The sequence below is a fragment of the Cebus imitator genome, unplaced genomic scaffold (genome assembly GCF_001604975.1).
Source record: "Cebus imitator isolate Cc_AM_T3 unplaced genomic scaffold, Cebus_imitator-1.0 Scaffold407, whole genome shotgun sequence".
NCBI lineage: Eukaryota > Metazoa > Chordata > Mammalia > Primates > Cebidae > Cebus > Cebus imitator.
This window is the reverse complement of record NW_016107722.1, coordinates 907306-916753: the sequence shown is the minus strand read 5'-3', so window position 1 is coordinate 916753 and position 9448 is coordinate 907306. Positions and strand designations below refer to the sequence as shown.

The 9448-nt window shown below is 38.5% G+C and overlaps 1 long non-coding RNA gene across 1 annotated transcript; it reads left to right on the top strand.

Annotated features, from left to right (window-relative positions):
• The first annotated feature begins 3019 nt into the window (after positions 1-3019).
• LOC108289622 lies at positions 3020-7349 on the top strand. The gene is made up of 4 exons (XR_001819245.2): positions 3020-3147; positions 3843-3951; positions 5955-6199; positions 7264-7349. It is a non-coding gene; the product is annotated as an uncharacterized LOC108289622 (long non-coding RNA).
• Positions 7350-9448: the final 2099 nt, after the last annotated feature.

Here is a 9448-nt window from a genome sequence, read left to right as displayed (position 1 = left end):
AGCCCCCCAGGCAAGTCATGTAATAAACACCAGTATTGTAGCAGTATTGTAAAAACTCAAACTCTGAAGGGATTCAATCACAGCGCTTCAGTCTTTTTTTTTTTTTTAACTTGGTTTACACTGTTTTAAGTATTTAATGAGCACTAACTACTTGCCAGAATGCACTGTGCTGTTGCTGTGGAGGATTCAAGCCAAAAGGTCCAAGTAGAAGGTTGTGCCTGTCTTCTCCATTGCTCTACCCACTGTAGTGCCTGACAAATAGTGAGGGATAAATAAATAAATAAACGAAGGTGGAGTCTCAGAAACGGGCAAATTACTTAGTCCTCATGACCACAAAATGGGGATAGTAGTGGCTTCTGACTCTTCAGTTTGTTGTGAGGGATAAGTAAGATAATGTAGATAAAACACTTAGTTCACAGGCTATTTAGCAAAAATCATAGTTACTGAAATCATTCAAGGACTGTTTGTTGCTCTCAGTATTCTAGAAATAAGACCTTAAATGATTACAACCAAACTTCTGATATCAATTTCTCTTTTGTCCTCTTCACTCTGTAATATCACTTTGAAAGAAAAATGTGATTTGAAACAAGGTTAAAAGATTCATTCACTCATTACTTTATTCAATGAATTGGTTTTGAGGGCATCCAAAGTGCCGGATATAGGTTATACAGTGGGAATAGAACAGACATAATCCTTGTTCTCATGGAGCTTATAGTCTAGAAGGGAGATGTTAAAAGAAAATTTCATAAATTATAAGAACCAAAGCGGTCTGCCATGAGAGAAGATAATAGAAAGAAACTAATTTTGATGTGGGAATCAGGTAAGGCCTCTCTGAAGAAGTGACCTTTAATCTGAGAAGTAAGAGTAGGAGTTTCATTAGGAATAGAGATAAAGCACTCCATGCAGAAGGAAAACCCTGTTCATAGACGCTGGGGTAGAAAAAACTGCTTGATCCATTAAAATGATGGAGAAAAAGCCACGTGTCAGAGAGGAGAGAGATGAAGCTGGAAAGAAGGCGGGGACAGATCTTCAGGACCTTTGTTGCCACATGATCTTTCTTTATCCAGACTAAAAGGATACACAAACTGACTAAAATCTGACTGCCCTCTATTTCAGAGTAAGTTCTTGATGCCGGTTAAATAGGAGGATAGGTAAAACTGCAGTCTGAACAGTCGTATCTAAGTCTTGGGAAAAGTTGGCTGTTTTTTCCCATGTAGTCATCATGATGAATGAAAAAGCATATAGCAAAGGTGCTTAGTTGTTTGATGAGAGAACAAATATATTTGCAGAAATATACTGCATATTGTTCTACCTACATTTCAGATAGGGTGGAAATATTCACAAGTCTTTTTCTCTTTCCCTCCTGCCCAACCCCCTTTTTTTCTTGCATTTGTTTCTTTCAGCAGAAATAATCAATGAGAGTAGGGGACAATTTAGAATCAAGATGCTGCGGTGGTTTCCGAGGAAACACAGGAGAATTTTGGGTGCCATAAGTGTTTGGGTAGTGGCTTGCATAATGGATTTGCTTAGAGAGGCGTCTCTCTCAGTGATTAGAACAACCTGTGTTCTGGAATACAGTATTTAAACAGCGAGATTGGCATTGTTATCTTCCAGGATGGTAAAGGTTTAATTAACATTTGAAAATGCTTTGAGATCTTTGGATAAAAGTGTTCTGGAAACATGAAGTGTTATTATCTTTGGAGTGATATAGGTCATGTGACACAGGAAGTGGCTTTGAAGGAAAGGAAAACCTTTCATCAGGCAAACTCCTTAGGGTGGTTTGAGCCTGTTTTGAGTGACTCAACATGCCCGTGTCATCTCTCCCTAGACTGTGAATGAAAGGAATAACTTGGCCTACAGCTTAGCAACTGCCACCATCATTAACCGAAAAATTTAGTAAGCTTGTATGTTAAACACTCTACAAATTACGCAGAATCCTAAAGTATTTAGCACAGTTATCCTTTAATAAGCATTGAATAAATATTAACTTACTTTTTATTATTAGCTGTTACTGTTATTATATTATAATATTACTTGTTACTATTATTGTTATAGTTGAAGACCTCTGGATTTTCTCTGAATTTAATGCCATTTAAACAAAGAATTTAGTATTCTTCAGTGATAAACCAACTTTACTTTCATTTTCGAGACTTGGTAAAGAGCAAAATAAATGTAAACTGTCACTGTAGAGACCATAATGTGAGGGCTACAGATAAGGCAGGTTTAGTGTCTGGAACCTTTCCTGGAAGATTGGCTACTTAGTCTTTCCCTTTCCCAGGAAAAAGGACCCAAAGCTGAAATTAGGTTTCCTAACTTTAGTTCCTTGATGGTTCCCCAGGGTCTTCAGTAGACAGGATTTCAAAGAGAACACTTTAAAGTAGTTCCAATTTATTTAAGAGTAGAAGGGCCGAAGGATTTCATCCTGCTCCTTCTATTAACTTACGTGTCTTCATAATACTGCCTGGAAATGTGGAAGATGGGACAGGGATTGGAGTGGAGAACAGGAATATGGTTCATTTGAAAAAAGTTTATTTTTGAGGAATATATATGTTAAACCAAACCTGTCCATGTGTATTCGTGAAATTAATTTTGCCAGCTAGATGACCCAGGGTCTTTATAAATATACAAATTTGTCTCAAACATTATATATATACATGCACACATACATATATTTATTTATGTATTTTTTACAAAGCAAAACTGCTTTTGAAGAACATAGCACAGGAGGGAAGGAGAGAGAGGGAATCAAGAAAACGGTGTCTGGCAAGAGGCTATCGACAACCGGCTAGGGAGTCTAAGGGTGCAGGAGAGAGCGGGGAGCATGCTGGGAAGGCGGCTGCCCGGAGCATGCTGGGATCGTGGCTGTCCGGGGCATGCTGGGAAGGCTCCCAGAACTGCTTATCCGGCTCCTGAGGGTGAGGAAGGTACCCCCAGGCGCAGGCACACAGTACAGTGGGGTCAAGCATCTAGCTGACCTAATTAAAAGCTCATTACAGCAGCCCATCCCCATTAACAGGCTGACCCACGTGCAAATCTATTAACACAGGAGTCTTCTCTGCTTCCCAAACCAGGAATCCCAGCCGCAGCCCCGGGGCCTGGAAACTCCGGCCAGTTTATTAAAGTGCCTTCCCCGCCTGTGACCATCAGGTACAGTTTCTTCCTGGATTACTTCACATTCCAGTAAATTAGTTTTATCCGCTCTGAAACATTTTAACAAAGAAAGCTCTCTGGTCATCACATGGGTAAAATAACAAGGGATAAAAGAACGTGTACTTCACCTAATCAGAAAGAACGCTAAATCTTTCTTGAAAATGCAGCCTTTCCTGTCCCGCCACCCTTTTCATTTATCTTAACGCTGGTGGGATTTTGAAATTTTCGTCCATAGTCAGACTATGGTACAGGTCCTCCTTTCCTTGTATTTTATATAATTGTTGCCGACCTCAGAAGGTCTCAAAACTTGTTAAGTATAAAGTTGGTAAATGATACTATTGTTTGGGAGGTGGAGGTGGGGGTGAGGGTGGGGGTGGGGGTGGGGTGGGAGCAGGGGGTTTATCTAGGAAAAAAGAAAAAAAAGGAAAATGCACCCTAACCAGGCTCAAATGAACTGAAATGGATCAAAGTAAACAGAGACATCTAAAAGCTTTTGTAAGTTAAAAGTGGCTATCTGTTGCAGGTCTTGCCTCATTAACCGCTGATTGAAGCTCTGCTTCGCCCTCTGGGATACCTAACACCCCAGGCCTATCACCAGATGAACCCGGCTTAGGCGCTCTTGCCTTTCCCTGTGTTGCTTTGCACAGCTCCTTGACCTCAACCTTCTTACAAATGTTTATCCTTCCTACCAGGCAAAGGGAGAATCTTACCGGGAATCTCACTTCTAGCCAATGAGGAATTTTCAGAAAAGCGAAATGGAAGGAATCATTTTGTCATCTCTGCAAATCTGTATTCTGAAAGGTAGATGCACAGCTGTGGTGTTTTAAATAAGCCTCTACACAACATTATGTAGGGGAAAGAGTCCACAGTTTGTTTTTCCCTGGGTGTCGCCTCATTTTCATGTGTGAATGGTGAAAGGTGGTGATTAGGCCATATGCTTTAAGATATAGCTATCTGTTGGCCCCCATGGTCCCAGCCCGTCACCAGGCCATTCAGCTGGGACAGGGAGCTGAAACTGAGAGGCTGTCTAGGAAAGGCAGAGAGAATGGTAGAAGGGGAGATCTGGGGGAGGAGGGGAGGGAGGAGCAGGGCTCTTTGAGTAGGACCAGATAGGTCTCTGTGTAGAGTAATATTACAGCTCTTTCTCTCATAAACAAGCTGCATGCCTGCTTCTAAAGACCCATCTGGCATAGCTTTGAGAATGGCAATAATTACAAGCTGATGATGGACATGGAAAAAAAGCCCCGCTGAGCTAACTCATAAGGAAGTACAGGCCAGGACTGCGGGGAAATTACAGGCTGAAAACCTTTCTAGTTTAGGCCTTTTGGTGTTCTTAATCACAGACTTTAAATGTTGTAATAAACACTGTTGCATTTTATTGACCAACTCCCATGACAGGCAAATCTTTTTCATTTTATTTTATTTTTACCATTTGCTCTTTGGAAAGCTGCTTGGTAGTATCTACCTGTGCCGTGCCAATGGGTCTTTTGCTTTTCTGTTCGTAGGAAAATTAGGAAAACAAGAGTGACTTTTTATTTAGTTCCCAGAAATTTGCAAATTTTTTTTCTAAATTGTTCTCTGTGTTCTGTGGTTCAGACAGACTTCCAGGCTCGGTGCTTAACTTATAGCTGTGTAAGATAATGGTCTGGTAGTTTCAGTCAGGAAGATTGAAGAGGATTACAAAAAGAAAAACAAAGAGTCAACTTGGGAAGATTAATCTATGATTCTATTCTGTATCATCCAATAGTGTTTATGATATAAAAACAAGTAAAAATCCAAGCTAAATACTATATTGTTAGATTAATGGAATGGTAAGTCCTCGTCTTGTTTTAGAGATAGATAGTCCTTATTTCAAGGATGGATTTGATATTGGAAGGACGATCCTTTTCAAAGTTTTGGAGCTTTTACAAGTAGAACTAAGACATTTTGTCCTCTCAAACATTTTAGACCACTTAATGGAGCAAATACTTTTAGGAAATTATCCTAAGAAGAAGAAAATGGAAACACTGGAAATGAATTTACTTCCCTGAAACATTATTAACCTCAAAATACACAGTTTAAATGTCATAGCAAAGGAAGTCTTCAATATAGCATATTACCAGTTGCTGTTATGAGTTTGACACTGTAATGAGGAAATTTATTCTAATTTAACATATGCTATCAGTCTCCATGAAAAGAATTTGATGTTCATTTTATACATTTTAAAAGTTTGAGGTTAGATATAATGAAGAATCACATGGATTAGGATTTTTATTGATCCTATTAACTTATACAAGTATATTCTTGTTCAAAATATACCTTTTTGGAATTTAAAGCAGAACATGTAAAGTTGGTTATTCTTTAAAGCACTAGATACTGCTTCTGGAACCATATTTTCAAGTGTTTCCTTCTGTGCCACAATTTCTTATTCATATTCCTTAAAGACTTGTATTTTATTCTTTGTGTTTTGTATACAGTCCTTGCTATCCCAGATGGATTATTTAGTTCTATCCTTTGCATTTGATTACTTGTTCAAGCACATAAAGTTTTGGGGTCTATGAAGTTAAAGTAATGAAATGGTTGTGCAATGGAAATTTACCAATGTAAACTTAGTCTCTTGTCCTTTCATAAGCATTGCTTTACCTGAAGCTCCCTTGTCAATGAGAAATTATTTCCTTATATCTGTCTCTTTTCCTGTACAGGCTAGAATTGTTCCTAACAAAAGAAGCATGAATTGGTGAAAACTATATAATAAATACAAGACTATTTGTCTAGTTTTCATTAGGTTGCTGAGTGAAAAGCCTTAATTCCTCTCTTTTCCCAAGGTACTCGGATATCCACGAAGTCCTCCTCATCTCGCACTATCATTTCTCTCACTGGGCACAATCCAGCTTTAAAGAATTCAACACTTACTGGTCTTCAGAGGACTGTCAGCAATGACAGCAACCAGGGATGCTGACATGTCTTGTTGTTTACAAAGGATGAGCACAAGGCCTTTTGGATGATTTGATAAGCTCTGCAACTCCTCTCTCACTGTTTCTCACCTCTCTGGACCAACTGCCTTTGTGTGGTGAGCTAAAGATGCAAATACTAAAACTTGATCTAAACACCGACAAGTCAGCAAACACAGCAGCAAAGATAAAGCTGCTCAAGGCTATTGTGTAAATTGTGAAAACAGAAACAAGAATATTTCAGTCCCTAAATCCGTATATGCAGATCACTTAAAATTGGATGGAAAAAAATCCTGGAATAGCATTAAATTCACATATTATTATTATAGCCTTGAATATTTAATCTGTTTCTCACATTAGCATCCTTCCACTTCTCTAGAAAACCCAATCAATGTTGTAGTTAAACTAAGTAAAAAGATTTTTTTTAAAGTATCCCGATTATACTGTTTCCTATTTAGGGAATTCAGAAATGTCTTGGAAATTATGCAAATGCACATGCTTTTCCTCATTCATACTTTGTAAAGTAAAAATTTCTTTTCAGGAAGGGGACCCTGGGAAGTTGGACCTCCTTTCTCCTTTTCTTTGCCTTTCAGTGTTGAACACATGGAAGAAAGGAAGGTTTCATGTGTTTATATTGTATTTGGTTCAATGCTTTTCTTAAATGATATATAAATATAACTCCACCAATGCATAGAGTTTAGGGGTATTGTCTTTCTTAAATTCTTTGTAATTGATTGAGACAATACTGTTTATCTTCTAAAGGTGTCAGACTATTCCTAGAAATGAGCTCTTGCAAGGTATATGTACAAAAGATTTTTACAGTAGGCTTTTTTGCTCCCCGTGCTATCTGTCTTACAGAAATGTGATTGCTGAAAATATGTGTATGCCACAGTCAACAAAGTGCCTTTTTAAATATTAGCAACTTAAAGCCCACATCAATCATGAAACTATAGCTTGACGTTGACAGTTACAGAAAGGGATTTCATTTTGATTATGAGATAGAATCTTATGAGAATTGGTCACTGCTGACAATCTGGTCCACTCTTTCTGAACAGTTTTCATAAGAAATATGCTTAATCTTTACCAAAATATCTGGCTGTAGAATTAGCTCCATTTCTAAATCACTACTTCCTAGTTACTGACTCTCAGATTGCTGTTAAAAATGGCTATTCCCTTTTCACAGGTGGTGAAACTGAGATTTTCAGATCCATGCAGCTTTATGAAATATATTATGGATGAAATATCAACCCACGTCTATGTGCTTCCAGGTAAGTTTTCCATTTTGCCACACTCTGCTGTGAGCTTAGTCTGAAGGTGGAGTTCTAACTGGGACACTGAGGACAGAAGGGCCCATTAATTGAGACTTTGAACGTGAGAAACAGTGGAATGCAAAATAGCATGCTCACAGCTGTTTTCAAGCAATAGCACTGTCTAAAACCACTGGGAATGAATAGACCTATGTGGCTAGAAATTGATGCAAAGGAAGAATATTCACTCTGGGTCAGTTTTTGAACCTGTAGAATTAGCTAATATTGTTGATTTTGCTCATGGCTGCCTCTCTGGTATGTTGGAGGCAATTTCCATCTTCCTAAACATGTTAAATGCATTTTGTGATTTTAGCAGGCTAAAGTGTTAACTCTTGTTTAAATATCTATATTTAGCATTACTCATAGAAGTAACACAATTACCTTCTTTTCCATACAGAGAGATTGACTTTTACAGAAAAGTATTCAAGGAATTCATTGGACCATTATGTTAGGGACACTTATTCATCAATACCAGATACAGAGTTGATAAAGATTTGTGCCCTTATGGGATGTACTATTCATATACTATTATTATTGTGGCCTTGAATATTTAATCTGTTTCTCGCATTAGCATTCCTATCCACATATAGATTGGACTTACTAGTGCAATTTCTAGCAAAATGAGAATGTTACCAGTAATCATCACACAAAGAATGTCATGGTAAATCAAGGCTCAGAAAATGATATGCTACCTAAGGGATGTAGCACTGTGCTTCTACCCTGCTTCTTTTCAAGCCCAGTTACACCAGTTTCTCTTATTGTTTCTTCTTTAGTCTGGCTGTGGCATTCAGATATTTGTTCAGCTCCAGGTTTTGTTATTTCTGTTTTTTGTTTGATTCTGGCTTGAGCTTGTGGGGAGTAATTGTGTAGTTTAAGGTCCTTCTGCATCTAGCTCATCTTGAATCCATGTGTCATTTTCATGACTGGGTTTTGAAATTTCTCAAATAAATGCATTGGTCTGCCTGCCTAGCGTTTGCATATTTCAGGCCTCTATCTGCAAAGAGAAGAGGCCATGAGATCTGCTAACACGCAAAAAGAAGATAAAAGCTTTTTAAAAAATGCCTTCTTGCACACAGGCCTGCTTTATAATAAACCAGAGCAGTGCAGGAATTAAAATGCTGTTGAAATGCCAAAGTGTTTCTGCCCTTTTATTACATCTAGGGTGATGAGGTCATGGCTTACTGTTTAGCTTATATGGTACAATTAAGAGATTCGTTTCTTAATGTGATTCATCTCAGGAAGAGTTGAGTCAGAAAAGTTTTAGGGGAGTGGCAAGACTTATATGAGGAGATTTAGAAAAATTATGATTTTCTTCTGGAAGTTTGAGTTCATTTTTTATTGCAGGTAAGAATGAGGAGAGCTGTAATGAGTCTGTCTTGGATTTCTGAGTAACAGGGAGTTGTTGTTTTGAGACAGGATCTCACCCTGTCACCCAGGCTGGAGTGTGGTGCTATGACCATGGCTCAGTGCTGCCTTGACCTCCTGGGCTCAGAAGATTCTCCCACCTTAGCCTCCCAAGTAACTGGGACCACAGACAAGTGCCGCCATGCCCTGCTATTTTTAAAAAATTATTTGTAGACGCAGGGTCTTGTTATGTTGTTCGGGCTAGTGGAATTTGATTACTTAATGCTAATAAGGCTAAAGAGGTGCTTTGGGTTTTGGCTTTTTTCTCCCCCTTTGGAATTAGGGCAAAAAAGTGAAATAAATATTTATTTTATTAAGATATCATTATATCTTTATGTGTAGACATGTTTAAATAAAATAGTATCTCAGATATATAATAATATCTGGCCAGGTGTGATGGTTCACGCTTGTAATCCCAGCTCTTTGGGAGACTGAGGTGGGAGGATCACTTGAGGCTAGGAATTTGAGATCAGCCTGGACAGCATAATGAGACTTTGTCTCTACAAAAAATAAAAAAAGTTTAGGCAGACATGGCAGCGCACACCTGCAGTCCCAAACACTTGAGAGACTGAGTTGGGAGGCTTGCCAGAGCCCAGGTGTTGGAGGCTGCAATGAACTATCATTGCACCAGTGCACTCCAGCCTAGGTGACAGAGCG